The 26,871-nt window shown below is 40.3% G+C and overlaps 1 long non-coding RNA gene across 8 annotated transcripts in view; it reads right to left on the bottom strand.

The window, feature by feature from the left end:
• The window catches only part of LOC106038371 (uncharacterized), a 37,297-nt gene extending 32,995 nt beyond the window's left edge, over positions 1–4,302 (bottom strand). For 4 of the 8 annotated variants that reach the window (XR_007161081.2, XR_007161079.2, XR_007161078.2 and 1 more), the window contains exon 1: positions 1,267–4,300. This is a non-coding gene — a long non-coding RNA (uncharacterized lncRNA). Of the gene's footprint in view, positions 1–1,266 lie in introns of all 8 variants that reach the window. The other 4 variants (XR_010829285.1, XR_010829287.1, XR_010829286.1 and 1 more) reach the window with 4 other exon arrangements.
• Between the last annotated feature and the right edge of the window lie 22,569 nt (positions 4,303–26,871).

The raw sequence follows: 26,871 nt of genomic DNA, 5'->3' as shown, positions 1-26,871 counted from the left end.
ATCCTATGGCAACTACTGAAGGCACTTACATTGAGAGACAGCATTAGGCCTGACCAGCATGGAACATTTTGAAAGATGAGGCCAGTACAGAGCAGTAGGAGAAAGCCAGTGGCACATTAAGAATTCAGAATACAGAGTTAGGAGACTCCAGAGTGAATCATAGCACAATTTGGCTCAGGCCCTGAGATGAAGGTTTCAAGAGCATTTAAACTCTTTATTGTTTCTGCTTTGCTGTTGTTAATGAGGATATCTCTAGCAACCCACGACAAGCCACTTTCTACAGACTGTCACAGCAGATAAGACTGGTAAAAAAATCTGAACGCAAATGCTCTACAGAAATAAAATGGTTAACAGACTACAATTTCAAAACAGTATATGATTCTAAATGATTACGGTAATAATAATCATATAAATGCTAGCAGGTACGTGTACGGTATTCTTCATTTAAAATCCTGTTTGCATGATCCTATCATAATTATAAAAGTATGTTATATTTCTGTACACAAAATCATAAAATACTCATCATAAAACAGTTAAACTAAAACACCCAGTTCTCTTCTGAAAAGTTTAGTCTGAATCTCTTGGTTTTATTACCACAGTATCATAATATAGATTTTATACTTTCACTAGGGTTTAGGTCTTTGTTCTGTGCAGATTTTCCTTTGTTAAGTTGTGAATACCATGTGAAAAATGAAGAATATATATTTAGTACTGAATAGACTAATTAATTCCAGCTGGTGTGGTAACTTGAGAGTATGTTGCCTAAGAAAAAGTCTGCTAAATCACATTAATGAATAATCTAAAATTCAAGATTTTTCAATAATCATATTTTGTCCCCTTTCAAATTCCTTTGTTATCACAGCTCAAGCTCTAAAACCTTCTGTCTCTTCTACCTCAGAGAACAGTATCCACTTGTGTACAGAAAATTTAGAAATACAATGAACAACGCTTTAAGAAGACAAAATATCTACAATCCAAAGGTTTCAAGAACATAATTAGTTAGGTATAATAGGTTCTTATTTAAAAAAGATTTAAAGCTGAATACAAAACCAATTCTTTGTGCAGAGCAATTCTATAAGTGTATTTTGAATAAAGAACTGTATTTTAAATATGCTTTCTTGTCCAGTTTTAACATGTACAAATACTGAAACACTTAATTAGATGTCACAAGATCATGCTTTATTATATAACTATGTGCTACAAACATGCATTTTTCCCCAAAAGAAATGCAACACAGTCATATAAATAAGAAGAAATATTGCTTACCTTCCTTAGCAAGTACTCCCTGGAGGCAGAGTAAATCTGGTTATAAAATGAAAAACAAGATTGAAGTGTACAACTCACACACATACAGATAGCAGACACAGTTGTCTCCATGAAGAATGCCTGTTATAGCTTTCTGTACATTTTCTAACTTCTCTGTACTGTAGTTATGCTATAAGGACTCTATGCTTAAAATTGCATTCTGTAGCATAGGTATAGGCACCAACATACTGCATAAATTGCACTTACTGTTCCAGAAGTCACACACCATCCTATAGAAAATTTACACCTCCAAAACAGAGATATGTTACAACCAAGCAGATTGTGGCAAAACACTGTGCCTCGCTTGTCCGTAAAAGTTGTTACTTTCAATGATCGGTACATATTCGCAAAGCATGCTATGTTTACATTTACATATGTACATGCATATGTACAGACACACATTTACAGACAGAGTCACAGCCTATCTCTCACAATCTCTTACTAAATGCTGAATAGGGGAAAAAAAATCTTGTTAGGATTACACACGATCATTTCCCTTGACCATGCATGGCTTTTGCATTCAATTGTCATGTCATGCAACCAAGACCAGTGATGCTAGAGATCATTTGTAACCCAGACACAAGTAATTATTCACATAAGGCACCGAACTCATTTTGGCTTCCCCTGTGAGAGCGCTGCTACTGCTGTAGCAGTGCAGAGCCGCTGTGCTGTTACTCATTTGCTGCAGTCTTTGTGCAGGAGTATACGTTATAAACAAATTAGTAACACAATGACATCCAATGCCCAGCAACTAAAGAAAATCATGGAGAATCAATCAGATCCTACAGCAGGCATGTAGATTGGCTGTAAAACCACTTAACAGTAGATAGATTTTCCTGTACTGTCGAAGTTAAAGGCACCAAAAGGAAGCATACACTAAGGCATTTTTGTTCCTCTGTGATATTGATCCAATGCCAGACGTAGTGAAGCACAATGGGCACACAGTCAGCCCTGGTAAATTAGGTAAATTGGAGATCATTTGATGGTATTCTATTGTTGCTATTGTAATCACAGTAATTTTCACTGGTAATGGTGCTTCGTGATGAAGTGCAGTTCTCACAGGATAATTGTGAAAGGTATCGAAAAATTCAGGGTGTAGCATCTGGTTTTAAAAGCTCTTCAGATTCAAATTGGCATTTTACTTTATCTTGAAAATTTATTAGAGATTCAGAGCATGCCGGTTTAAATGGAAAGGTGAAAGCAGGGTAATTTCAATCTATGAATTATTCAGATTCAGACTGGTGAAATTGCCATCCATGAACTGATTCTCTGACAGTCTCTTTTGCAGAGCCTCCATTACGCTTGTCATTTTTATTTCTTTATCTACAATCTCTTTCTCAGTTACTGCGCTTGTCCCTTAGGGCTGTGCTTCACAAACCAAGTATTTCAAATTGGCAATAACCTAAATGTGTTGCAGTCTCAAATCACAGTCTCCACAGGCTGTCTTTTCCAAATCATTAAAAACCACATCCACGATGGTGTCTGTTATGCTCTTCGATTAGATGAATTAAAAAAAAAAAAAAAAAGAAAGAAAAAAAAGAGGAAGAAAGAGGAGAGAACAGGGCATCATATTGTAACAGTCCAGCAAATAAAGTGATGATTTGTGTTGGTTCCTTTGTTGTCAGTGTAACCCATTCTAGCTGCATAGCATCACGCAGGAAGAAACAACTGTTAAAGCAGGCTGACTTTGTGCCCTGATTTCCAGCAGGAGCAGATAAGGGCTGCTTTACAGGCAAACTAATCCACGCAAGCATACACTCAGAGACCAAGCACAAGTAATAGCTTCTTACAGGCAAGAAAAAAAGAAGTAATAGTAGTAGTAGTAGTAGCAGCAGTTGTAGTAATTGTAGTATTAGAAGAAGGAGAAGCGACTGGATAACCGAAAGTGTTTCGTTCTCACAGACTCCAACTGATACAGACTGCAGTCCCAGAGACTCTCCACTTGATGGCTGGTTGTGTCATTGCTAGTCGCCTGCTGCCCTGTATCCAGAAGGACTGGGATTGATTTAGTTCAGAGTCTGGTTTCTCATCTGAGCTTTGCTATACTGATGTAAGAAATTGCGGCAATCTGTATTACCAATCTATAAGACCCTGGGACGCTGGCACGGCTTCAGCAGTGGAGTGCCTGCAAAGGCCCCAGTCAGGCAAACAGTGACAAATACCATAATCTCCTTTGTCCTATGGCTGCAGGTATATCATCGTGGCGTAAAGAACCTCTTAGTATACAAAATGAGAAACCAGGCGTTCTTCCTCAGAGGCAGTTTGGGTACCGAGCTCCGAACAGTCCCTGTTCAGCTGAAAGCGCTGCCAGGCTGAAGCCAACACATCCAGGCTGCGTGTCTGTTCCTACGCTAACACCAGGAAAATCTCCCTCATACAAAAAAAAGACAAGAATAAAAAATCTATGCTGCTTTGTGCCTGGGTCTATGCGTCTGCTTTGCCGCACTGCGACTAGAAAACTGCAGCACTAAGAGCTCTGGCAGTTGCGATAATGTAGAAAGCAGCAGCTCTGTGACACAGCAGTCAGCTGACTTGCAGTGTTATCATTCAATGTCCTCTATAGAATAAGGCCAGTTTCTAAGGTAGCACCAGAAGGATGACCTTGCATACAAAAATTGGGCTAGAAAGAGCGGCCGTACACTTGTACACCTGCATGCGATTTGGGGGTGATATATACCATTTGCATCAGGAACATGTGGGTCTTTAGCTGTCTCTTTTCCCTTCCTCCTTTCATTCTTTACAAAACAGAACTTGGCATTTACTGAGCAGTTTTCCTCCTGCAATGAAATAGTCAATATAATAATATGCAGTTGATTAAAACACCATTGATAGTAGTTAGGTAAATTAGCTTAAAATTATTGGTTGTAAACCAGATTTCTCCAAAAAAACACTTGGTAGGTTTTGGTTAGAAAAAAAAAAAAAAAAAAAAGAAATGTGACTACAGACTCACTTCAGGAGAAGTAAAGTGATCAGGTAGACACGTCCGAATGGCAAGTCTTAATTGGCAAGAACCCATTTCTGAATTCCCATCTAGGCATTTCGCTACCGAGATTGACTTTCATGGTTCTCTGTAGCTCCCAACTAAAATTCCTTGGAACATTTGGTTGCTCATGCCTCTGGGAAGTTGGAGTGGAAAGCTTTAAAGTTGGCAAAGCTGGCAAATATGAGAACTGATTTAACTTCAGAGTCAGCAGGAAACAAGTGCCTTACCACCACCTGGGACTTCAAAAATTCCCTTGGGGAACGTGGGGCACGCTCTTGAAAAAAATTCACCATGTGTCTACCTCCTTAAGTGGTACATAAAACTAGAGCAGCTCCATCCAAAATTGCTATAAATCATCTTGCCAATCAGTTACAGAAAGAATTTGTTACGTTACATTACGTTTCGTTACGTTACGTTATGTTTTGTTATGTTATGTTTGTTATTGCACTGGCCTAGGACAGTTCAACTTCAACTCATCTCAAAGGATGTGCCATACTTGCACAGGCCAGAACTAAATTGGTTCTCACAGTTACTACTGGAGACTGTTCATTTCGGTGAGACACTTTATAACTTCATTATAAAGTATGCATAAAGTCAAGTAAGTGAGCAAACATTATACACCAAGTTGATATCCCTTGTAATAACTTTGATCTTGCTAAATTTCATTAAAGTGGACATAATACAGAATTCTGCTATAACAAAGGAATTTGCACCAAAAACAAAAAAAACCAAACAGTAATAAAACCGTAACAATGGTAAAAGCTGTGTGGTATCTTTAAGGTGCAATTCTCTTAGACAATGCAGACAGTAGAGCACCCATGCAAGGACTGCACGTCCATTGCTATATTGCTTCAGGGAGAGAAATGTCTGTTCTCATGTGTATCCAGTTAATGGACGAGTAATATAGCCATAGTCCTGTCACTTCCTTAATGATTTCTTATTAAATGCCCCAAAGGCATTTAATTCCTGCGGTCAGCAAAATCAGCACAGATGTCTAGTGGGGAGATTCCTGCCTTCTCTCCTCCCCTTCACAACCTAACAACCACACTCCTCAGTTGCCTGCTGTGCCTCCATAGCACCATGCACGTGGTATTCAAGAATATTTTTTCATACTGACATAACTCTTATAAAAACTAGGAAGAAGCATGATGTCTAGGCAAACTCTAGAAAGCGAAAGGTGCCAGTTTTTCTGCTATATATGGATTTGCTGGATGATTAGTGTTGTCTTAATGGGTGGTAATGAACCTGTTGCAGTGTCTCTTGGTTCTTCTCAGAGCTAGCACCAGAAAACTCAGGTGAGCTTAGAGGCCCCAGATAAAGGACAGGGAGAGAGGGGGAGGCTCTTTTCATAACTGGCCATGATTCTCCTTTTCTGCTGAGCTCCTCTCCTTTCCTCTTTGGCCTCAGGAAAAACTGGGTGGATGTTCCTCTAATAGGGGTCTTTCAAGCAGCAGCCCTTCCAAAGCTAAAGATGGTCTGTAGATGGCAGAAGATGTGTTTCTACCAACCATTAGAGCTGTGGGTGAGGACAGGGCAGGAAGAAGCACTTCTCTTCCCAACTCTGTGGGGCCAGCTGACAATATAACAAACACAAAATTTCTCCCAAGATTTTTCCCTGTAATCCCATTGTCTCTTTGGGGATAGGCAGAAGTATTTTATTCCCTAAAAGCTCTGCAAGGCTGGAGTATATATCTTGCAATCTTTGCTGATGAAAGGGTGAAGGAAGCCAGCTGGCTCTGGCAGCAGTGCAAGGAGGAGGCAGGCCCTGGCGGGGTCAGAGATGTGTGAAATGCAGGATGGGGCATATCCACTGACAAAAGTTCAGGAACTTTCCTAAAACCCACATTAGTTTTGTGTTCTGAGATTGGCTTTTCACTTTAGTTTTCTTGTGTTGATGAAGGCTAATGTAATTTCCTGAAACATGTACAGAGCCCCTTTCCTAGTGGTTTCACCCTCCTCCCTCCTACCCCCCCTACTCCCCAAGATTTTGATTTGGTTTTCTTTAAGTCTGTTGCAGAAGGTTCAAAGTTCAGTGTTTTGATTAGTTCTTGGCTTTGTATGCACATGTATTTACTATATTACAGTGCATTATATTACATTAAATGTAGGGTAAGAAAGTGCACTTGGACAAATTTTGGAAAAGTGGCTACAACATTGAAATTTTTACCTTGTTTACCACTTTATAATTCCGGGGACAGAACAGATTAAAATGTTGCCTTTTTTCTCTCCCCCTTTTCCTTTTTTATGAAAATGAAAATTGCATCCAAGGCCATAAATTCTATGCTAAGCTTTAGCTGAATTCAATTAGAAACAGCTTAAATATTAAACTGAAAACTTAAGGGCCAGTGCCATTAAAGGGACATTCTCTCAAAGGCTCTTAACCATAGCACTGCTAACAGGATGTTGAATTAGAGCTGAATTTTTAAGGCATCATCAATTATATTGCACGTATTATGTGAAATTATGAACTCAAAACATTTTACAAGTCCGTTGGATGTTGTCTTCTCCCTCCCTAAAAACATGCAATGCCACATTCATTCAGCTGCTACTATTTTAAAATCTCAGAGCATCACTGCAAATTAGTAAGGCTGTTTTATGTTATCTGCTTTTTCTCTCTTTTTTTTTTTTTATGTTGGTTATAGGTTTAGTCAATGTAGGTACTTAAGTGCAAATTTTTTAATCAGCCAATATTTATTTTCAATAGTCTTTTTCAATTTTATTGTTTACTTCTCAGACTTTAGTAAACATATTTTATTTTAACTATACTATTGTGTAACCAAGTAACACGAAATGCACTAATCTAACATTTTTTCCTACCCTTTATTAGGTGACCTAATTTTTACTTCCTTCCCTTACAAACCTTGGACTTTCAGGTATTAAAAATAATATACATAAATTGTATAATACCTTCCCAACAGCTGGTTCTCTTAAGATTCAAGTGAAGTAGCTTATTCACCACCACCACCTTCTCCCTGCATCTTCAGTAAGCTTCATATAAGTCAAATCTATTGGGAGAAAAAAAGAAATCTAAAGCTCTTACTTTATTTAACATAATTAATCAAGGAACTGACTTTTCTAAAAACCTGTGATGCTTTCAAAACTGGTTCCTAAATACACACACCAAAAAATGACCCTATTGAGTGGGACTCAGACTTGAGATACAGAACTGAACTTTTACAGGATACCCTTAGAAGACTAACAGGGGCTAATTAAAAATATAACTCTTGTCACAGAAGTGAAAGAGAATCCTGTGTATTTCCCAATCCTGCTTCTGCAAATCCTTCCTGCTGAAACAGCTGAATCAGAACAAATTGCTTGTGTGCAAGTTACTTCAACCATATGGTGGAAGAAAAAAGAGCCGTGTGCCTCCTCAGCGATGTAGTAAATAGGAACTACCTCCATGTGGTTTTACACATTTATAGCTAATGTGGAGACCTAAATGTGAAATCAGGGAAATGAAGTGAATTTGTGAGTCTCCCCCTGGGACTTGGGACTTATAACCTATTAAAAAGATGATACTCATTCAGTTAACAGCTAAATATTTATTTCATTGGTGATTATTCTGCTATGAACAGTCTTTTTCATCCAAGTGATTAAAATACAAAGAAAGCTAACTGTGAAAAAAAAAAAAAAGAAGGTGATATACATAAACCACTAACAATAACATGGACGTTTTTGATCCAATGCACAAGAGGATCAGTGTTCCAGGCTGGTGAATAGGATGCGACAGGAGTGTCAGTAAAGGACAAGCACAAAAGAGACATCTTTTTGTCCATGGCACATCATTGGTGTCAGTCACTAATGATCTGCTTGACATGTTGAGTACATAGCTCAGAATGTATCAACATTACTTTTTTTTTTTTTTTATCATTAATGGAAGTCGGTTCAAGCTTTCTGTGACAGAAATCGAGGCTTGTGCAGAGCAGTGTCTGTGTGTCTTGTGGAAGATTAAAATTACATGTTTGACCTTATTTGGATATGGCATTTGATAAATCTAGGATAATTAATCATGGAATAATCTATGAGATTATCCATGTGGGGCCTCAGTTTCTTCAGCTTTTGTTTGTGCTTCAAGTGGTATTTCTGTTAGCTAAGAAAGACTGCAGTGGTGCCAGGGATGAATGAGGAAACAATCCTGGAAAGAAATAAAAAGCAAAAAATATGGCATAAAGTAGGGGAACCTCTATAAAAGGACAAAACTGAGTAAGTAGACAGAACATATTGGCCAAATGCAGCAGGCTGCAGATAAAAAGCCATCAATCTGCTACAGCCCACCCAGAAACCTGAAATTCTCCCCAAACTTGCAGGACACTAATCCTCTAATAAAAACAACTCACACCTATATCCAAAACCCTAAGACCTCAACAGTGTTTACATGTCTGTGTATTTTTGTGTGCTTGGTATGTCACATTAAAATTGCCTTTCTCTTACTGGATGCAGTTTTAACAATCAGTGTTGCTTACAGTTAGAAAACAAATCCAATTTGTTCATTTAAAGCATTAAAATACACCCAGCTAAAAATAAAAATTGGATTTAAAAATTGCAAATAGAAACAAGCACGCAGGGAAGTGCTAAAGTGAATGCAATCAGTTCCAGATTTAAAACAGCCTCCCCACACACACACACACATCCCTGTTTCCACTACTGGGTGGTCACGGACTCATGGCTCTTACCAGTGGTTTTCTTTAGAGTCATTCCAGACTTGTGTTTTTCACTCACTCACTTTAAAATGGGCAGAAATGTAGGTATTAACTTAATTTTCTACAAGCTTTCCATTAAATTTCAAAACACCCCCCCAAGGAAGCAGGATCCTGAAATGGTGGTGGAGCACTTCTGACCAGTGAGGCAGTGAGAGTCTAGAAGACTCTTGCAGACCCAAGAAGTTGGGCTAGGAAAAAAAAAAAAAAAAAAGAAACTATTATCCTTCAAGATCTGATTTGCTAAGATTATAGGGAAGAGGATATAACGTAAAGGGAGAGCACTGAGCTCCGAGGCATTAGCAGTTGTGGGGCGTCCTGCTGTCCTAGCTCCAGTCTGGCTCCATGAAGGCGGATGGGCATTAGGTGTACTTCTGGGGCACATCTTCCACTTCGGTGCAATCCAAAAGGAATCCAGCATGTGTGCTTCAAAGGGGCTCTGCGACATCAACATAAACAGTGTAAATGCAAATGATTGGAAGATTTGCTTCAAAAGGACCCTCTTGATCCAAGCTAAAGTGATAATGGATCAACAAAGACTCCCTTCCAGACTTACAGTCAGTAGTAAAACAGAGCCACTTCAGTGAGTCACTGAGGATCTGCCACCATACTCCTGGAACAGTCCTCATCCGTAATATGTCCAGAATCAGGCCCTGTGTGACACAGAACTGCCTAATATTGCATCCAATACCCTCAAAAATATCAGAACCTGGGGATTTTGTGTAAAGTTCTGAATACAAATAATTTGATAATATTTCATTGACTGGTATAACATAATAAAATGATCCATTAGCACAGTTACTTCATGTTTTCCTGTTCCTATTAAGTTACTAAATAAACATTTTAAAATCTATTCTATTTCTTCTCATTTTCACTTACATGTTTCTCACCTTTCCCTTCTTCGAGCCACAGCCCTGGCGGCCACATGGCCCTTTTATTTTTTTATTTTTTTTTTCCCTGTTCTCAGGCACAATTTCAACTTGGTCTCACCTTTCCTAGCTAGAGGGGCAAGAGCTCAGCTCCATGTCCCACCCATCCAGGTGTGTTGATTTGGCAGGTCCCAGCTTGAAGTTCTTCTACATGTATGCAGTGCAAGGTTCAGGGGCTGAACACTTTGCCTTGCATACGATCAAAAGAAGCATCTAGCTGCAAGGCAGCAAGGAGATAATCCTCATCTCTTCCAAGAAAAAGACCAATGGGATTAAAGGGAAGCATCCTGTGAGCTTGGCTTGACCACAGGCAAACCTGTTAGGTCCTCCTGTACCATCCTCCTCTCTGGACACAGGGCTCCCTGTACCCCAGATGTCAACTTAGCTTTCCTAACACTAAAATATGTATTTTTAATGAGATTTAGCAAGCTTTCTCTGCAAATAATCTTTCTGACATTCTAGAATAAGCAGAGCAATAAATCACCATGTAGTGCAGGTTTCATGTTTAGTCTGCTGGGACCTATGAAGCTGTGGTAACGCAGTGACTTAGTTAGAATTAACCAAATCATCAGCTCATTCACTAGCTTAATGGAAAACATTTTACGTGCAGATTTATAACTTGTTTTACTGTTGAACCATAAGAGTACTTGCACTTTCATATGACTTTTATACTGCATACAGCTTAGTTCACTGCTCTAAAGCAGTGAACTTCCTTGTAGAATAAAGTACTCAGAATAAACAAGACTGTTGAAACTGGTCCCAATATACTGCTGAAGGCCACCTCTTATCATTTAGTTTTTAAATTGCATATCCTTAAAAGTAAGAAACAAGCAAGTTGTGTCATATACTACTATATAAAGGAATAAACATTTTCACAACACTCAATCAAACCTGCATTAAACGGAGGTCAAACAGTTACCAGTATAAATGCTTACTGCCATGTAGCACCATGCAGAGCTGTAAGATAGCTTTAATGGTACCGAATACTGAAGGGAAGTCACAGAATCACAGAATGTTAGGGATTGGAAGGGACCTGGAAAGATCATCTAGTCCAATCCCCCTGCAGGAGCAGGAACACCTAAATCATGTCACACAAGAACACGTCCAGGCGGGTTTTGAATGTCTCCAGAGAAGAAGACTCCACAACCCCCCTGGGCAGCCTGTTCCAGTGCTCTGTCACCCTCACCATAAAAAGAAGTTTTGTCTCATGTCATGCAGATCTTGCACTCCTGTGAAGAGACAACATGCAAAAATTGAATGTTTTGCCAGCTCAGGGATGCATTTTGCTTTACAGGTCACGATTACTCCCTTAAAAAGTCCATGGTAATTACCCTCCATGTAGAACAAGTGCAAATTATATTCTAATTGCGCTTGAGGCAACCATGTAAATTCACATATAACAGTAATCTTTTGTGTCATGTTTTTATGTATCGTTGCAGTAACTCAGAGGAAAAACATGACCAATCTGTTGAAATTCTCAGTGGCATATTTCTTTGGTGCATGTGTGCTGGAGGACCATGGCTAGAGGATCATCCTCCGTACATGTACACGGTTTTTCAGCAGGCCCACCCCACACACATTCAGTGTGTAACAGTGCACACAGCGCCTGGAGCAGTGGCATCTGCCATGCAGATACGGACCACACACCCAATGACCCTCACTCTCTATCTCATCCTTAACCCAGGAGCCTTCCACCTTTTCGGGGGGATAAGCCACATGTATGTGTCATACTAAGACACAAAGTCAAGCAGACAAACACAACACGCTGTGTCGGACAAAGCGCCAATTGCTAGGACAAGGAGGATATCCCTGTGGAAATACCAGCCTGGGCTTACCCAGTGTCTTATGCTTTGTGTTTCATCAGCATCTGCTGTTGGGAAACAGGAAACTGTGCTTGACGGACTCTCAGCCATTCAGAGGAACTCCAGCACAATGAGACATAGCACACAGCAAGCACACACTGATTAGCAGACGTGCGTTTAAATCCACAGTGCTTTCACGAGCCATGTGAAAGTGCTTTGCAGTCACACACAGCTTACTGATTGTTTTAAACTTTCGATATCATTGCATTTAATGATTTTTGTAGTTTTATATGCCCCTTGCAAAGTCCTTGTTTCTCCTTCTACCTGTAAATCAAGTATAGCTCAATCAAAAAAAAAAAAAAATCTCTTTTTGTGGAAAATAAAAATGTTACTTTCTTTTTTGAAACCTGAAATGAATGATAGTGATTATTCCTTCCCATTGGTCTAACCAAGCCAAGATGTTATGTACAGTATTGCTTTTGGTCTACAGTCTGAGGATGGAAATCACATTTCAGTGTGTCTTTGACACTACACAAAATGCAGCATATCTCTGATCTTATCTGAAACTATAAAGTGCTGTTATGCTAAACAACAATATAACAAATGATTTAAAAAAAAATCAGCAAATGAAGCTCAACCAGTTCTTCTAGCTAAGCTATTAGATACAATTAGCATTCATTTTGAATGGGTTGCCTTTTCCTTTCCAGAATAGTTCAAAAACTGAACTAAATGGCATCAAAGTAATAGAAGCCTCAGTTCATGGATTTTTTAGAAAAGTCAAGAGTGTGTTTCTTCTTTGTGTTCATGTTTCATTTTTATCATGTTTAAACATATGCTTAAAATGTGTTAAAGCACTTTTATTAAAAGAGATTTCTCTGATCTATGTTAACCATTTTCCTGAAGGTTCTTTCATAGTTCTCCATCTTGCTGAATAATAATAAAACACGTGATCCTCTTTCTGATAGCAATGGATTAATTCCCTATTGGCTGAAATACAACTGAGTCCCCAGCCCTGTGCAGGCCAGCACATGCCCATAGATCAGGCACCCAAAAAGGCAGGGTTTGCTGTGCACAGAACTCTCATAAATGCAAATTTCTCACTTTTTTTGAATAGATTTTTTTTTCCAGTTTGATCTTCCTTGATCAAGTTTTTGGTCAGTGAGATTGTTATATGATTATTATTTATTTGATAATAAGCTTATTCAATTGAATGTGTCAAATTCAAGACCAAAATTCTAGGCTTGAAATACAATGAAATACAACTGTAGGTTTGAAATATAATGTTCATCAATGAAAATATATAAAAAAAAATGTGTATATTTACTGTACTATGAAATGAATAACAGTTTATATACAAATAAAGTCTGTCCTTTGACGTTTTGGAAGGTTAGGAACTGCCCACCAGATTTTGCTTGTTCCACCTCCAGAATGACTGGCAGTGTTCATCCCCCTGCAGCTTTGGGTGTGCAGCTGGTCAATGCACAGGACATGCCAAGGAAGCACACACCAGCCTAAGGCTACCACACACTCCTCTACTTGTGCTTCTTGACTGTCAAAGGCTGCTGCAATACCAAGACCACTGCTACTCTGTCTGGCAAGAGAAAGTCTTTTTCTTATATGTTAAAAATGCATATTTTAAGTGCATATGTGCAAAAGATTTATTATTTTTTTTTCTTTTAACAGAATGCCTAGATTAATGTTAAAATAAAAGATATGTTTTATTAATATAGTCTAAAGACTGCTGGGCAGACATTTTTAATTATGTTTTAAATATTCTTGCTCTCTCCACATAATTTCACTGGATAGAACTCTGGATTTAACAATTACTTCTCATTTTGCTCAGAGCTCATTTACAGCCATTTAATCTTTTGATAACCCATCTTTAGCTTAAATCTTTAAGTTTTCCCTATTTGCTCTTTATTTTAATTAGGCAGGGGTCCAATCCCCTCTCCGCCTTTACTCTAATGAAGCTTGTCTTTTTTAGCCTACCTACATATATTAGGTTTCTCCATTCTCTTGGAGTGTAATTCTTCTCTAATCCTATAATTCATCTTTCCTGAAAACATATGACTATTATCCAAGAATGTTCAGTAGTGCCTTACTAGAACCTTGTATCGATGATACTGTTTCCATAACCCCTGCTAATAAATAAATAAATAAATAAATAAAAAGCTAAATTGATCTTAGTAACATTATGATTTATGAAATTATGAAATTTATAGCTTTCTGTGGCTACAGCACCTTGATAACTGATATTCTTCCTGTGACAGGTTTGTATACCCAGGCTGCTCTCTCAGCCTTTGTTGTTTATAACCACTGAACACTTACCCCATAGTAAAATCAATTGCTGGTAATCTGTAGCAGCCTGGACTTGCACTTTGTACTTCCTTATCCCATCTCTCCTGCCCCATTCATACAGAAACAGTTCATGTATGTTATCCAGATCATCTTCTGCATTGGCTATGCCTCTTTGTGTTATGAGTGGATTTCCTTAATGTGCTTTCAAATCATTAATGAAAGTAATAAATAAAAACAATGCCGAGACAAATCCTTTCACAGCTTCACTGCTAGCTTCCCTCCAGACCAAACCTACCCTTTTCAGCAGAGTCCAGAGCTGAGGCCCCCGACTCAGTTTCTCCCCAGCCTCAGAACACTATAAAGATCCCCATCTTCTCAAGTTTAATTAATAATTTCCTGGGCAGCACTATATCAAATACTTAACTGACCTCTGAGTACTATTTTTTGTTGTTGTTGTTTGTTTGTTTTGTTTGTTTGTTTTCCTTCTAGATAATCATTTATTCTATCTAATGGATCTTTTGAGTTACTCAGCCACAACACACCTTTTGTAAGGCAAAGAGTGCTTGCCCCACTTACCATTTAGTTCTATCTGTGTGTTGTACTGCCTGAACTCCCGAGGATCACAGATATTTCTTTTCACCATTCAGATCTAATTTTGTTTGGAAAACTTTGTTGTAATTAATAGTACCAAATCAGTACCAGTATTAAGAGCAAGGTCCCTTCAGGGTGTCACAGGTTTAGATCTGTAAGTGCCAAAACAGGAGGCCATTCCCCAGCTCCACTGCCTCGTGTTCTCTTTCCCTGCCTGGGCCTATTGCCAGCAGTGGACTTCTGCTGCAAACACAAAGTCCAGAGCACAAGCAGAAGAGTTCTCACAGGCGGTACCAGTGAGGTTTGTTTTATAGACTGGTGAGAGCCATGTTTTCTCTTACATGCTACTTTGAACAATAAATGGTGCAGCATTCAGGAGGAACAGTCTCTCACAAACATTTTGCCCTGGATGGAAAATGAAGTTCCTGCTTCCCTCAAATGATAGCACTCATTTCCCTTGGCTGATACCAATGCTTAATTTCAAGTCCATTTCCTTCAGAGGCAGCATCTGACCCTGGTAACATTCTTTTAAGGCTCAAAATCCAGGTGTCTCTTCACAGATTATGGAAGGAAGGATGTTTTCTTACCTCTCCCCATAATCACCCCCAAAACAGGAGACCAAACAAAAGCCTCAGAAGATTACTTCTCAGATTTAGTGCTGTACTTCCACACAATGGCCCCTCATAGACAATAATATCCTGCGAAGGGAAGAAAAAGTCAGTTGTGTTTGCTTGCTCTGAAGTCTGCCAGAAGACTGTATTTAGTAATGTATTCTGAGCTGAATACGCTCACCTGCAGACTGTCAGAAATAATTACTACTTGGGTGTCTGAACTGTCATTATTAAAAAGATGGTGTGCTTAGTCATTAAAAGGCAAAATTAATACAATTCCATTTCAAGTTTTAAACTGGAAAATTTGCAGAAAGCCTGCAGATTGACTTGAGAAGATTACTGAATTGAGTACTCATAAGTTCCGAACAGATGAAATCCCAGGACGAAAACACCCCTGTGTATCTACGGTAAAAGGGCAAATCCCAGAAGTCTTAAGGTGCAGAAAAGCCAGGTGAGTTCAAGGTCACTGCTATCAATATAATGGATTATCTGTTTCAAAGACTGACTACATGATATTTGGATTTGGACCATGCACTACAAAAGACAACCAAACCGCAACACTCGCTAGAAAATATATCAGATTAGGTAGCCTTAGAAAATATTGCCTCACATAAGAAATTTGCCTGCATTCAAGTAGGAAAAGAGCAGCTAGACATGAGTGGGATGACAAGCACTTTAGTACCTGGTGGTTTGTATTGCACTGAACCCACATGGGGAGGGAGAAAGCAGCACTCATCTCCAAAGCTCTAATTTCAGCTCTGCGCTTAGCTGTGTTTCTAAAAATGATATATATGAGCTCGGCTCCTCCTAAGACTAAATATTCCTTTGGAAGATTTCTTTTTACTAAGTCTTTAGACCACTACAGTCAAAAGTAATAGTCAAAAAGGAGGTGTGTGGATCCTTATTCCCAGAGACCTGTGATGCCTTCTGAAGCTCGGCATTTGTTTAGCAAAGAACCAAAGTGTTCCTGCTCTCCATGCTCTGGGAGAAAAAAAAGAAAAATGTGGAAACATGAACTGACTGTAAAAGATGCTGATATGTGTGCCTGAGCCAGCAAGCAGAAGTCACAAGCCTCAGGAGTCTCTAACATCTCTCCCTGGCCCCCAGAGAAAAGGTGCCTCTCCCGTGTGGAACAACCTTGGCTGGAGTCCCAGTGCTCCTTCGTGCTTGCAGTTGGTTTCCCTTCGATGCGTAGGTGATGAGCCTCTTGTTACCTGCTCTTCTTCCTTGATGTACCACTTCACATGGGCAGAGAACAGCAGTATTTGCCCAGATGTCCTGCCACAGCACCAAAATGGCCCACTGTTTGTATGTTTCTCTCTTTCTTCCTTACTTTGATCAGTAGTGAAACCCTTATTAGTACCAATAGTGAAATCACATCAAAGAGCACACTGAAAATGGAGCCAGAGATAAGGAAAGTGCTTTCTAGCCCTTGCTGCTGATAACAGCAGGCTTCACTAAAGAAAAGTTTCTGATTTTTTGTTCCTGCCTTTTAGAGTTTCAGAGCATCCTTTAAAACTATCAAGGCTACAGATTGCTTTTTTTTTTTTTTTTTTTAAACTAATAAAACACAGGGTAAAAGCTGCAAAAGATGCTTCATTCATAGCTCCAAGGGCAGTCCAATCCAGAATGGTCAGGGGGTCCTCTGTGGGTTACTGTGGCCACATAACACACAGGGATAGTAAAAAAAAAAAAAAAAAAAAAAAAAAAAATCCATTTAAAAACTATTATTCAGTGATTATTTCAAATGTTTCTGCTATCCTATGGGGCCTCACAAAAAAAAAAAAACAAAAAAAACACACTCTGAAAAGAGGTGCCACCAGCCACTTGTAATGCTTTCCTCCACGGCCAGAAAGACAGCTCACCGGGAGCAAGGTGCAGGCACCCTTCCAGCCCATCTGCCTGCCTCCTGACAGCATGGCAATGCCAGCCAGCACCCTTTGGTGCTCACACTGCAGCTATCTCCAGTTTGGGTGAGCCAGGGCAATGCACTTCTACTCCTTACTCTAGTACATCAGTACTTTGGGGGGATATAAGGCTGGTGGCTCTCCACACTGAGCATTCTGCGGCATTGACCCAGTGCAGCAAACCCTGGTGAGGTCAGTGACTGTGTTGGCTGCAGGGGCCTCGGGGCGAAGTAGACGTAGTGGGAACGTGAGCCCAGCACATCTCCAGCCCCACGTTGCAGGGTAGACATTGAGTGAACTCGCTGAGTACGAGCTACAAAACACTGCACAGATAGACAAGCATGCATGCATCAGTATCTTCTGCATTAGACTGGAATTAGCATGTCTAACCAAGCATAAGGAGTCAACTATTCAAATATTCAACCTCTGAAATTAAAGTTCAGATTTCACAAGTAAATCACATAAGGCAGCAGCTCCACCTCCCAACAACAAAAACTCCTTGAGGTGGAGGCTTAAAAATCACAATTATGGCCTTATTTGACTAACTGAAAATCCATACATTTTACAATGTATTAGTCAGGCTGGATAATCCTGTCTCCAGACCCAGTGACAGAATAACTGGTGTACATACAGCCTGGATGGAAAGATTTTAGCGTTGCCTGGAGAAGAGTCTTCCCATCTAGAATAAGGTGATGTACAGTAAGAGGGAGCATGACCACTAGAGATTTCAAAGCCAAAAAAAAAAGCTGGGAAAACAAAATTATGCTTCTGTGCAAAATCTTGGCATGCATCCAGTCATTATTTATATCAAATTACAAAATATTTTGAGGCCTTCGGCTTAGATTTTCAGTCTATGAACAACTACTAATAGACTTTTTAAACGAAGGTCTTGTTTTCAATACTTTATACAGCAATGCAAATATCATGCTGGGATAAGTATCAGAGATAAAAATGCACTGAAAAGTGAAAATATAATTCAGGGAAAAAAAAAAGTCAGAGGGAATCTCAACCTACCGGAAAACAATATATGCAGAGATAGGGGCTAATCTAAATAGGTAAATTATTTCCTGCAATTATTAGCTCAGCTTCATTAAACTCATAGATATAATGGTTGCCGATTACTATGCATATATTCTGCTTTATGTCAGTGATAAGACACTGCTGTCCATACATTTTAAGACCATAATCAGGGACAGAATCTGAGATTCTTTTCTCTTTATTTATCTTTTTTTTTGTTGTTGTTGTTCAACTCATTTACACGTGCACCTTCATTACTTTTGAGAATACCTAATTATTTATAAAGACATTGACCTGTACTAATAGCTGTTCTCTTTATTATTAAAACTCCTTTTGTTGGAAAGCAGATTTGAAGATACATATAAGCAAAATGTGTATGAGCATGTGAGTTATAGAAGAGCTATTATAGCATCACTCTTTATCTGACACAAAATTTTCTCAATGTAAGTGAAAGCAAAAAGAAAAAAAGAAAAAACAGAACTGACACCAACACCGTTACAAAAAAAAAAAAAAAGAAAAAGAATCATTGTTATGGACTAAACATTAACTTTAGACAGGCTCTTCAGTTTTATTCCAGCATGCTTAGACCTTTGGAGGTTATTTGATTGTTAGTTTACTACTGTATATATATCTATACATCCTGGTGGCCACATTGTGAGCCATAAAGCTAAGAACAGAATACAATCCTTATTTTTATGACTACTATTAAATTTAGCTTATACTGATTATGATTCTACATACTGAATCCACCACATGACTTGATGGGTACTAAACTGGAAAAATGGAGCCCTTCATTAATGATACATCATTCTTTAAAAATAAACAAACAATAACAACAAAAACTTTAAACTTCATCAGTATTTTCTGGTCTAATTTAGATTAGAAACCAAGAGGGGAAACAGCTTATTTTGAAGTCTCTAAATTAATGGAAAAAGAAATAGAACAAATGGGAAAAAAAAAATTCTCTGAAAGCCATGTTCCTTTTCTTCCTAAATGACACAAACTAAATAACAAAAAAAAGCCACACACAAAAATTAAACATAAATTCAACAGCTAGAACAGTTTACAAATCACTTCTGTAGCCCCAAAGCAGGATGAAAGGAAATAAATATACTCCGTGTTTAGTAACCTATTAACTGACACCAACTGTTGCAGCTGCGAATAAAACAAATGCATGATAAGATTAGATATGTTGATTGCACCTGGCCATCTGTAAATTGCTACTTAACATAAGAATCACATGCTTTATACGAGTCACTGTGATGAATGCAGAGTAACTGTTGTCTTTTTTTTTTCTTCAGTAAATAATAGGGGAAATAATAAGGAAAAACTTTTGTGCAGCTGATTTGTTTTTCAAGTTAGTGCAAAATTCAACCTGGTATTTCCCTGCTTTAAAAGAGGGAAGGAGTAAGTTGAACAAACAAGGCTGTATCTCACCCAAACGGACTGAACAACTCATCTGAATGTGTTTGTTTCAGACAAAGAGAGAGGGAAAAAAAGCAGCTGAAAGTGGAAAAAGAGGGGACTCGTTGCATGCGTAGCATTGGATGCTGCTCGGTCTACTCACGAGTGGGAGGCAGAGAACAGCAGAGTGCTGTCCTGTGGGACACGGTCCCTGGAATCCCCCTGACAAAGCAGCCCTGCTCTGGACTGAGAGGGCAGCTGGGTGCCTGTGCCAGGGGATCACCCACCTGAAAGGTGAGGAATAAGCCCTCTGGATATGAAGGGATGGCCTTTTTTTTTTTTTTTTTTTTTAATCCAGCCAGGCACTATGCTGTCCTGTATGAACTCAACCCGAAAAACTGCAGGCTGAGAATGTACCTATGCTGTAATTTGTCTTCTTTACACAATAACCGCAACAGTCAGTTCTGCAAGTCTCACATTTAAGGAATGGCATATCACAGGCAGACATGGTTTAGGTTTGCATGCAATATTACAGTCCCCACGAAACAGCAAATTCCGCTACCCCTGTCGATGTGTGGACAGTACAGTGCTACTGCCCTGTGTTCCAAAGGAAGACCAATTGAAGGCAGAAAATTGCAAATGCAATCAAATGTCTGAGTTGAATGCCAGCTGCGTCTGTGTGATAGGTGTCAGATACCCTTTCATGGCTAGATTTGCTTAGCAATCTGTGAGCAGTCCAGAGTGGTCAGACATCAGTTCTGCACCCCTAGCTTGCAAGGGTTTTTGCATTAGATATTAAGCTTTCCCAAGAAGCAGCATCAAGCCCTTTTTGTTTTACCATCACTATCAGGATGTACAGCAGCACGCAATTTGAAAACTCAGTGAGTGAATATAGGTATGAAGGACATAAGATTACAAAATGCATCACTCTGTATCTATATATGAACAGCAGAGCTTTTTCCATTTATAGCAGTAAGGAAGGGTAGGAAAATGGAAAACCAGGAATAGTTTACTTGAGAAAATTAAATGATGGATGATTTTTATCTTCATCAGTAGGTGGGCAATTTATCTTGCCACATGTGATTCTGAAGATGAAATCAATAAGCTTCCCATAGGTAAATTTTTGCAAGATTAGACTGAACGTGAATTATGTGCTGGGTGAGTTCTGTTTTCATTTCCTTTACCTGATTAAAAACAAATTAGTTCAGGAGTTATGTTGGAGCAACACCGTGGCTGAGAGCAAGGAAGCAGAAAGTTCAAGACACAAGGATCTCTGGGCAGGTGAAGCTATGCAAAGGAGCCATGCATCTGCCAGTAGCTGCCTTGCTGAGCCTCCATGCCCAGGGGAGCAGAGCCATGCACAGAGGGGCAGTGGGACGAGAGCTGGAGCGCATGGCACCTCCACACCACAGCCTGCACCCAGCTGCTATGGGCACACCTCGGAGAACTGCAACCACCCCTGAATCACAGCCGAGGGGATGCACAAACCAGGGATGAAGACCTTGATGTTTACTATTGCTTCCAGCTCCTGAAATGGCTCATTTTCCAGCTGGCTAGGGTGGTTTTATCCTACACCACAGCTGGCAGTGTGCTGCTACCCCAAGAAGCAAGCATCTCCAGTGTCCCTGTTCCCATAGGAACTTGATATTCTCCTTTTTTTTTTTTTTTTTTGAATTTAGTTCCATAATATAAATATTTGTGGTGTTTGTGTTGTTTTCCCCCCCACTGGTCTCGCTACTCATGTCTGCTGATGAATATTTTTTCCTTTTATATACAGAGGAGAAAAAAATCACACACAGGATTCTTGATGACAATATTTGTGTGTATGTGCATGCTCTTGTATCAGTGATGCGCTTGTTGCCTCAGGGATGTTTCCTGACAAAGTCATACACCTCAGGAATAGGCATTACTTACACTCCAGGTGTAAGACACACCAGATTTAAAGGACATATTACAATGCTGTATCCTGGTTGCTTCTACCCTGTGCAAAACATTTACCATAGGAACCGTGTAACTTCTGTGCCACACCAGCAGAGGTGTGTATGAGATTTGAGGTGACACTTTGCATCCCCTGGGCACAGTTTGGGCTGGGCAGCCACCAACCACTGCCACCCAAGTGTTGGCATTGCTACCAAAACCTCAAACAGGCTGACCGTGTGTGTCCCCCTTCCTCCCTTTTGTCGCTCCACCCGAGCATTTGCATAACCATGCAGTAAAGCAAATCTGGATGCTGATACAAGTTAAAATGTAAAAGAAAGGAGAGAAGAAAAAAAAAAAAAGGCATTTGTCTGCTTGGTGTCCATTTGGTGCTGGTTTCCCCAGCGCTGACCGTGAGGCAGCTGCACAAACACTGGCGGGTGCACGGAGGCGAGCAGGGAGCAGCTACCACGGTGGGGCAGGGACAGTGGGGGTACCACGGCAAGACCCCGGCCAGCTGCTGGGTGGAGAAGCATGGGGAACGAGAGGAAAACCACAAAACCTGCACTCGAGGAGGTTGTGCCTGGAGGAGTAAGTCGCAGTCTGCTGGTGGGAGCAGGCGTGGCAAAGCTGGCCTGAAGGCAAACCTTCTGCATTACCTGGGTGGCGCTCAGTCGTACAGCCGTACTGGAGCATCTCGTTTGGTACCTTACTGGCATTTATTTGGGACCTAAGTGTGTAACGTTAACAGCTCTGGGCAGGCTATTAGCTGGAGAAGTTGTCCCACAGTCACGCATTAAAAAAAAAAAAAAAAGAGTTTTTTTCTTTGAATGAGATGGGTGTAAGAATAAACTAACCAGCTGTGCACGGTCTTTCCTGGCTACAGGCACATTTTCTGTTACACCAGCAAGATTTGTACCTCAAATTTCAAAGGCAGCCCTGATAAACAAAACGAAGTGTGGTTTAGCAGATAATCTTTTTATGCAAGTGCTTTGATTATCAGGAGCACAATATTTTTCACGTTTTTCATTGCTACATTTATAACGCACAGAATATAGTATAAGTTGGCATCCACTTATGCAATATTCATAAATCAGTAATTTTAGGAAGCAAAATTCAACTGTTCAGGGTTTTTTAACTCATTTCTGATACTTAGATAAGACTACCAGACTATGTCTATTTGGGAAACACATGATCTGAAATTTAAAATGTTGTGATAATATATGCAAAATGTCTGATTCTCATAATAAAAACCGAAGTATACTATTCTGGCTTCCTGAGGCTCCACACAGACAGTTTGTTATTTCTGATAGCGATTAATCAAACTTACATACAGGTTTCATAAAGCAATGTAAATTCAGACATCCTGTCTCACCTGCAAACCTGCACATTAAAATTACTCATGTATATGCTTCTGGAGTGTGACAGCTAGATTAGTGCTATATTGAAAGAGTCGTGTAGAACCCTACCAGCGGACACTCCTTTCAAAAAGATACAGTTATTAGAGAGGGGAAAAAAAAAAAAAAGCTTTTGAAGATACCTTTTATTTTTAAAATAAACATTCACATTTGATATTAAATCGGTAACCTTGTTTTGTACAAGTGGCACAAGTGAGGTAGGTGACAGAAGTTATAGAGTAGACCCTGGAAAGTGCAGAATGGTGTCATTTGAACAAAATATTCAAAAAAAAAATAGTAATTGTCACACCACTACCATCATGAATAACAATTATATGTTATATGGAAGGAAACCAGGAAGAAAGCCAGACTTGTATTTGTCCTGAGCACAAAAGGAAATAAAAAGATGGTAAGAAGATTACTTTTTTCTCTCGTTCACTTTAGATTAAAATGTATTTTGCCTTTTCCCTCCAGAATCTGCTGTTGCTCCATTGAACTGTGCATCAGAAACATCAAATTGAAAACAAACAAACAAACAAACAAAAAACTAAGACAAGTAAAATTTGTCTGACAGAAATTAACCTGTTACTTCTGAAGGACGCAGGGCTGAAGGAGGGGAGGAGAAGGATGAATTTCTTAGTACAAAAGTAATTTTATGATAAAAACTGCTAAACATTGTCTAAACTTGAAATGTCAGAAAATGATGGGCCACTTTTAAGACCAGTCTTAATCGCAGGACAGTGCTATTTTTAGTTATTTCCGTGCCTTAGGAGATCCTAAAATTAAAGACATTTGAAATAATCACAGTTATTACCTCCACTGTTCTGTCCTGAGCTGTAAACAGCGTTACTTTGGAGACAGTCTCTGCTGGAGGCTCTGCAGAAAGCCTCCATGCTAACCCTGAAGCTGGCTCTGTGACAGTTTTCTGGTCAGTCTGAAGCCAGGTGGATCCTCCAGAAATTTGTGTACTGCTGGTCCTTAGCAGTCTTAGACTGCAAGGTTAACCCAAACCAGCTGCAGCTTGGTAAAGGAATTTTCTTGACACAGAGTTGGATCCTGTGGATAGTTGTCCATGAATAAGCCAAAGAATTTACAAAGAAAGACAATGATCTCAACTAAATCCTATGCAAGATTTTTTTTTTCAGTTTAGTTACCTTGAGTATATTGTTCAATAAATGGTCTTTCAAGAAATAAGTTAACAAAGCTAAGACTTTAATTTAAAAACAAAACAAAGCAAAACAACAACAACAAAAAAATTTTTTCCTATGTGCCCAGAGACTACCTAATGCCTCTTTTTCAGGAATGCTAAGTATAAGCAATGTTTTCTTTCACATAAATTGTCCATATACTGAATTAAATACCATGCAAAATCCCTCTAAATGATTTTAGAAAGCTAGACTTTAATTCAGCACTTGGTGGTTTTGTAGCTCCGTCTTATCAACGATGCTCAAGCCTGGGTGACGTCATGAAGTTGTGGAAGTCGGCAGAACTACTACTTCATTCTTGATACTTATGTGGGCTTCTTCTGAGCTGCCTTCTTGCAGCTGTTTGCTTGCTCGTAGAGATGACAGGAAAAGATGAGCTAAATGTTACAAGAGCGATAGCGATGAGTGTGTAGGAGCAGGCATGGGAAGGCGAGAGCATGCAGGAAGGAAGAGTGCAGATGGCTGGGAGGGAGCAAGAAGGGCAGTGCAGAAAGGTGTGTTCAGAAAGCACAGTGGTCCAAAGGAGTGGGGTGATCCCCCCGTGAACCTTCTGGAGGGGGACAGCCCTGCACCCACGCACCAGCCGCTGCTCCCTTCGTGGGGCAGCCTCTGCTGCAGCTTGGGCTCATGCATATGCAATCTGCTGATACATATGCAGCAGACTGGTAATTCCTCTTCAACCTTTGCAGAAAAAGCTTGCCAAAACAGCTTTAAAAATAAAGTTAAAAGCTTTTCTCATATGAAAATTAAAAAGAAAATACATTTCCTAAATCTTATATGGTTGGATAGGGGTTTCAGTCCTCCCCTAAATAAATGCAGACAGTGTGTTTTCTTAGCTTTTTTTTTTTTTTTTTTTAACAAGGCTTTTGAATGTGTTGTTCACAGAGAACAAGTTTAGACTTAAAAAGTCACCAAAGTGGATAAAGGATAAAAGGTATTATCATATTTTCTTATTAAAAATCTCTGGAGAGGTGTTTCTACCTTCCCAAACCAAACATTTCCATATAAGTGATTAATATCTGAATTAATATAAATATGTATACGCAAATGGCTCCTTACCTACTTATTGTATTAAATGAGCTAGAAACATCTCAGCGTTCTCATAACAGGAGCACTGCACATCTATGCGTGTTCAAGTACAATGTAAGGGAATGGACGTTTTTGAAGGAAATGGTACCGTACATTTTTAGGCAACAGATTTTCACTCCTGAGTAAATAATATCACCTGTACAACGCTTCCAAGCAATAAAATTCTTCTTAACAAAGAAATCAGAGAGTTCAAAGTGTTTATGAATCACTTTGAGCAAAGGCACCCCATGAGCTGGGGTGATGCAACTGTACAATGGGGTTTGCTTCTCGCAAACAGGATGAAGTAGGAGGGCCCAGCTAATGTCTCAGTGTATGTGTGATCCTTGGGCACACTCTCCTTTGATCATGAATATAGGCTATCACCATGTTATATTAAAAGCCATTTTTTTTGTTTTGTTTTATTTATTTTTTCCTCTTTATTGCTAGTATCTCATCAACTTTGTTACCCCTATATCAAACGAGGCAACAGAATGATGGTGGGAAAGGTGTTTTTAACAGTGTCCCTTTGGTTTGGCCTTGTCATTTGCAATTCAAGCAGGCCAAATTCACTGCCGCGCACCTCCTTAAAATGCAGCGTAGAATGGCAAGGCAAAATATATGTTACGGAGACGGATTTCAGCAGCAGACAGAAATACTCTCGGGTGTTTTGTTTTTTTTTTTTTTAAAGGGATATAAGACGCTGTCTTTCTTCCCCGTGCTGACGGCTGTCAGGGGCTGTCAGGAAGCAAGATGTCCCGGGAATCGCTGTAATGAGCCAGGATGTTTCCTCCCGGGTCGCCGAGCGGCCCCACGCGGGCTCGCACCCCACGGGCACCTCCGCGCCCTTTCCGCCCTCCTCTTGGTTTAATTAAGCGGCTAATGAGAGCCGGGGGGGGGGGGGGGGGGGGGGAGGGGGCCGTGTCCCCCTCCTCCTCCTCCTCCTCCTCCCCAGGACCCTCCGCCCCGCTCCACGCCCTGAGGGGCTGGATGGAGGCAGGCGGCAGGGCCGGGCTGCGGGACGGCCCCCGGGGCTCTTCGGTGCGGCTGGGTCCTGTCACCAAACCCCAGCCGTCCCCCAACAATGTCCCAGCCGTGTCCCAGCCGTGTCCCGGCCACGTCCCTGCCATGTCCCGGCCCTGCCCCGGCCGTGTCCCGGCGGTCCCCGGCCCGGCGAGGCTCAGCGCTGCCACCTCGCGTCCCCGCCGCGCCCCGGGCCGGGGAAGCCCTCAGGAAATGGAGGGACGTTTCTCCTCCTTTCAAGTTGTTAAAAAGCGGCGGAATTTGGCCCGTGATCCTAAAAGCGCGTTTCAGATGGGAGCTGGACGCTCACGGTGTGTCCCCACGCTTAAACCTAGGGAGCTTGCAGGCGCTTTTCGGTTCAGTCAGAGGATTAGGGGTGGAAGCAATTAGCTAAAAGGAGACGGCCAAGAAATCATAACAAAGTGCTTTAACAGAGTTTCACGCCGTATCCTTGCCATTCCTTCATCAAGGAGTTCTAAAGGGTGAGTTTGCTAATGTGGGAAGCTTTCATTTGGGAACCAATACACCTCTGTCCATCCCGCACACACACAGTGCTTGAACCACGCTGACACCACGGTGGCTGCTTCCACCAAAGCCACGCTTAATTTGAAGACGCACTTAATTTACCTGGGGGTCATCTTACTGGGGGCATCGAGACCTTGCACACCATAACACATCTAACGGAAATGTTATCTGCAGTTCTTTGTTTCCACATCTCTG

The sequence above is a fragment of the Anser cygnoides genome, chromosome 2 (genome assembly GCF_040182565.1).
Source record: "Anser cygnoides isolate HZ-2024a breed goose chromosome 2, Taihu_goose_T2T_genome, whole genome shotgun sequence".
Taxonomy (NCBI): domain Eukaryota; kingdom Metazoa; phylum Chordata; class Aves; order Anseriformes; family Anatidae; genus Anser; species Anser cygnoides.
The sequence above is the reverse complement of the archived record's forward strand: the minus strand, read 5'-3'. Positions and strand labels throughout refer to the sequence as shown.